The following is a 5,289-nucleotide window of genomic DNA, read 5'->3' as shown; positions in this document are numbered from 1 at the left end:
TTTATAGAGATCAAGGAGAGTGAAGACAGGTAAGTCATTCCTTTAAAGCTGTCTAAGTGTTTATAAAGACCATTTAGTATTATTACAATTTTTTTTAAGAAAGCAAAATTGCTGTGACAGATTTTGAAACAATATATTCTGGCTTGGTTTATAACAAAACATTGTGCATTTCTACTTAAGGGTGTAGGCAGGTTTTCCTGTTTGAAGTGAGAGTTGTTTAGTTAACATTAGATTTGTTTAAGGTTAAACACTGGACCCAGTATTGTTTATTGGATGCAGTTCAGAATGGCCAAACTCCTTAAAAATAGGTCATATAATTGAAAAATTTTAAAATAATCCTATAATTTTGATTACATTTTGATCAGGTACCCAGGGTTGCGGATCTCCTACAAGTATTCTACCATTTTCCTGCCCGCCAAGGCTTACTGTGACCCAATATCCTATCTCTACGACGACGATCTTGAAAAAAAAACTATTGATGCTCACCTGTGGATCAACAGCATGGAGCCGGATAACAAAAGCTGTGGGGAATCCTCAAAGAAATTTAACAAAGGCATACGGTCAGTTTTTGGATTTATTCCATGCTATTTCATGATACATTTATTAGCTCACCTGGCCCTTCCGTCGTCCGTTATTTGTCCGTCTGTCGTGTGTTCAGTGTCCATCCGGCGTCAACTTTTTACTTTAAACAACTTTTTCTGAATAACCAAGAGGCCCAGGCTGATGATATTTAGCTAGTAGCATGCTGGGATAAAGGGCTACCAAGTTTGTCCAAATTAATGACCTTTGCCCATTTTCAAGGTCACAGGAGTCTATTATGTTAAAATCTTTAATAAACTTCTTCTGAATAACCAGAAGGCCCAGGCTGATGATATTTGGCTAGTAGCATGCTGGGATGAAGGGCTACCAAATTTGTTCAAATGAATGACCTTCACCCATATTCAAGGTCACAGAGGTTATTTGTCTTAAAAGTGCTATAAAATGACTTTTTCAAAATAACCAAAAGGTCTAGGGTGATGATATTTGGCCATAAGCATGCTGGGATAAAGGGCTTCAGAGTTCGTTTAAATTAATGACCTTCACCCATATTCAAGGTCACGGGGGTCAATTGTCTTAAAATACCTTAAAACTACTTCTTCTGACTAACCAAAACCTCCAGGGTGATGATATTTGGCCAGTAGTATGTGGGGATAAAGGGCTACCAAGTTTGTCCAAATGAATGACTTTTGCCCATATTCAAGGTCACAGGGGTCAATAGTCTTAAAACCTTTAAGTCAAGACACTGATATTTTACCTGTAGCTTTATTTTAGTCCACTTTGTGTTTAAGTGAATGACCTTCACCCATATTCAAGGTCACAGGGGTCAAATATGTTAAAATCTTTAAATAACTTCTTCTGAATAACCAAAATGCAAAGGGTAGTGATATGTGACCAGTAGCATGCTCAGACGAAAAGCTATCAAATTTGTTCATGTGAATGACCTTAAAGAACTTTCAAGGTCACATCTGGTAAATTGTTTAATAATAAATTAAATGTCTTGGGTGTTGTTATTGGGCAAGTTGCATTCTTGGATGAAGGGCTATAAACTTCAAATGTGTTCAAATCTTTTAACAGGTTCTTTTGAATGACTTTGAGTCATAAATACTGATATTTTGCCTGTAGCTTTACTTTAGTCCACTTTTAAGGTTACAAGTGTGCATATTAATACAGCAATGCAGGCCCATTGGGCCTCTTGTCCATTTTTGATGAGTTAAGTAGGCGTCACCCTTTCACAGTTTATAAACAAAAATCATTGAAACTTTCACACAATGATTATGCAACAATATGGAGATTATTATTTTGGCGGGGTGACATTGTGCGGAACTTTAAAACTAATAAAAAGATAAAATAAAAATAACCCTGCTGACCGACAGAAAAATTATTTTATTCATTATAACATTTATTAAACACATTTCACACTGTGGCTTTAATTGAAGTTATATGGATAGATTTGATTATCTTAAGGCAAAAAATAAGAACACATGCATATTTCATACAATCAGGTGAAAAATTGAAAAAAGGAAACACAGTGGTTTTTATTAGCTCACTGGGTCAGAAGGACCAAGGGTACTGTGGCGTCTGTCGTCCGTCTGTCGTTCATACGTCAACAATTTTTTCAAACGACTACTCCTTCTTAACCACTGATTTGAATTGAAGTAAATTTGACAGGAAGCATCCCTAGGTGGTGGGGATTCAAAACTGAACTAATGGTGGGGCTGAGGGGCGGGGCCAAAAGTGTGCTTTTTGGCTATATTGCTATAAACGACTTCTTCTGTAGAACTGTGTACTGGATATCAATCATATTCTTTATATATTCTCATATGCTTTAAGACACTTCTTCTCTGGAACTAAGAAATGGATATCAACCATATTCGACTGGAACCATCCCTAGGTAGTGGAGATTCAAAATTGTACAAATGGTGGGACTGACCCCCCTGGGGGCTGACGGGCAGGGCCAAAAGGGAGCACCTGTATAACCACATATACAATTGCTGAGTTTAAAGAGAAGAATGCACATTTGCTTCCAGGATAGCCTTGGGGAGTGGCCCCATCCTTGGAGACATAGTCCCTAGGTCATAACTTTAAAATGGTTGAGATCCCCACCCCAAAACTATATATACAAATGCTGGGCATAAAGAGACAATTGCAGTCATGATATTAGAATTGACCCCAGTGTCTGGCCACAACCCTAGGGACCTAGTTTCTGAGTCACAGCTTGCAAGCAGTTGAGATCCCCATCCCATAACCATACATAAAATTGCTGGGCATGAAAAGTCTAATACAGATATGCTACAAGGATTGGCTTTGGGGTCTGGCCTATTCCCTTGGATATCATTTGGAGAATATTTTGCCATGATTGCTCAGATAGCCAAGTGAGTGATACAGGCTCTCTGGGCCTCTTTTTTTTATTTATTTGCATTTAACAACTACTTGGATTTGGATGTGATTTGTTTCACTTAAAAGAATTGGAACTTTTTGCAGAAAAGTAAAATTTTCACAATCACAATTGCTTCCCTTGAGATCTAAAAAAATGATGTTAAAATTTGTCCCATCATTTCATTTCAACAAATTTTATTCCTGATAGTATATAATTGGGATCGGACAACAGGTCATAGGGGTCAAATATTTTAACATCTTTTACTAGGTTCTTTTGAATGATTTATTAGCTCACTTGGCCCTTCGGGGCCAAGTGAGTTTATGGCATGGTGCGTCGTCCGTCGTCCGTCATCCGTCCGGCGTCCATCCGGCGTCAACTTTTTACTTTAAACAACTTCTTCTCAGTAACCAAAAGGCCTAGGGTGATGATATTTGGCCAGAAGCATGCTTTGGTGAAGGGCTACCAAGTTTGTTCAAATCGATGACCTTCATCAATTTTCAAGGTCACAGAGGTCAAATATGTAAAAATCTTAAATCAACTTCTTTTGAATAACCAAGAGGCCTAGGATGATGATATTTGGCCAGTAACATGCTGGGATTAAGTGCTACCAAGTTTGTTCAAATAAATGACCTTGACTTATATTCAAGGTCACAGGGGTCAAATATGTAAAAATCTTAAATCAACTTCTTTTGAATAACCAAGAGGCCTAGAATGATTATATTTGGCCAGTAACATGCTGGGATTAAGTGCTACCAAGTTTGTTCAAATAAATGACCTTCATCCATTTTCAAGGTCACATGGGTCAAATATGTTAAAATCTTTATACAACTTCTTCTGAATAACCAAGAGGAATAGGATGATTATATTTAACCAGTAACATGCTTGGATTAAGGGCTACCAAGTTTGTTCAAATAAATGACCTTCATCCATTTTCAAGGGCACATGGGTCAAATATGTTAAAATCTTTATACAACTTCTTCTGAATAACCAAGAGGCATAGGATGATGATATTTGGCCAGTAACATGCTTGGATGAAGGGCTACCAAGTGTGTTCAAATAAGTGACCTTCATTCATTTTCAAGGTGACATGGGTCAAATATGTTAAAATCTTTATACAACTTCTTCTGAATAACCAAGAGGCATAGGATGATTATATTTAACCAGTAACATGCTTGGATTAAGGGCTACCAAGTTTGTTCAAATAAATGTCCTTGACTTATATTCAAGGTCACAGAGGGCAAATATGTTTAAAACATTTAAACAACTTCTTCTGAAAAACCAATAGGCCTAGGGTGATGATATTTGGCCAGTAGCATGCTGGGATGAAGAGCTACAAAAGTTTATTCAAATGAATGAACTTCAGCTTTTTTCAAGGTCACAGGGGTCGAATATGTTTTTAACCTTTAAACAACTTCTTCTGAATAACCAAGAGGCCTAGTATAATGCCAGTAACATGCTGGAATGAAGGACTACCAAGTTTGTTCAAATGAATGACCTTGACATATATATTCAAGGTCACAGGGGTCAAATATGTTTAAAACCATTGAATGACTTCTTCTTAATAAGCAAAAGGCCAAGAGTGATGATATTTGGCCATTATCATGCTGGGATGAAGGACTACCAAGTGAATGACCTTTACCCATATTCAAGGTCACAGTGGTCATTATATGTTTAAATCTTTAAATGATTTGTTCTATATAACCAAAAGGTCCAGCGTAATGATATTTTGCCAGATGCATGCTGTGTTGGAAGACTATAAACTCTGTTCAACCTAATGTCCATGTTCGACATTCAAGGTCACAGGCGTTATATGTTTAAATCCTTAAATAGGTTCTTATGAATCAAACACTGATATTCTGCCTGTAGCTGTATTTTAGTCCACTTTTAAGATTACAAGTGTGAGATTAATACCAGGTGAGCGATGCAGGCCCATTGGGCCTCTTGTAGTCATGAGTACTGATTTTTTGGCCATAGCTTTACTTTAGATCACTTTTAAGGTTACAAGTGTGAGATTAATACCAGGTGAGCGATGCAGGCCCGTTGGGCCTCTTGTTTAGGATTTTCAATTAATCAAGCTTACAAAACCATAGTTGAGCGCTCATTTTTCTGTTGCACTCACTCGATCTTCGATTTTTTTTCAATGATCAGAACATCATTATGTTAATCAAATTTGAATTCAAATATTTTATTTTAGAGCTGATGTTTTGATAACACAGCCTATTGAAGAGGTCTGGAAGAACCGGTCATTTGAGTCGCTGAACCAAGTAAAATGGACTAATATAGGTCTGAGGAGTGGTGTGTTTAGGACCTACCCAGGACATCGGTCCACCAGGGGCTACGATCCTACCAAGTAAGTGCTAGTCATTAGATGT

The 5,289-nt window shown here is 37.3% G+C and overlaps 1 long non-coding RNA gene across 1 annotated transcript; it reads left to right on the top strand.

The window, feature by feature from the left end:
* LOC110441008 lies at window positions 1–5,261 on the top strand. The gene is made up of 3 exons (XR_002461806.1): window positions 1–29; window positions 366–560; window positions 5,112–5,261. It is a non-coding gene; the product is annotated as an uncharacterized LOC110441008 (long non-coding RNA).
* The last annotated feature ends 28 nt before the right edge of the window (window positions 5,262–5,289 follow it).

This window comes from Mizuhopecten yessoensis, unplaced genomic scaffold (assembly GCF_002113885.1).
Source record: "Mizuhopecten yessoensis strain PY_sf001 unplaced genomic scaffold, ASM211388v2 scaffold714789, whole genome shotgun sequence".
Taxonomy (NCBI): Eukaryota; Metazoa; Mollusca; class Bivalvia; order Pectinida; family Pectinidae; genus Mizuhopecten; species Mizuhopecten yessoensis.
Note: the sequence above shows the minus strand (reverse complement) of the source record. Positions and strands in the feature narration are given on the sequence as shown.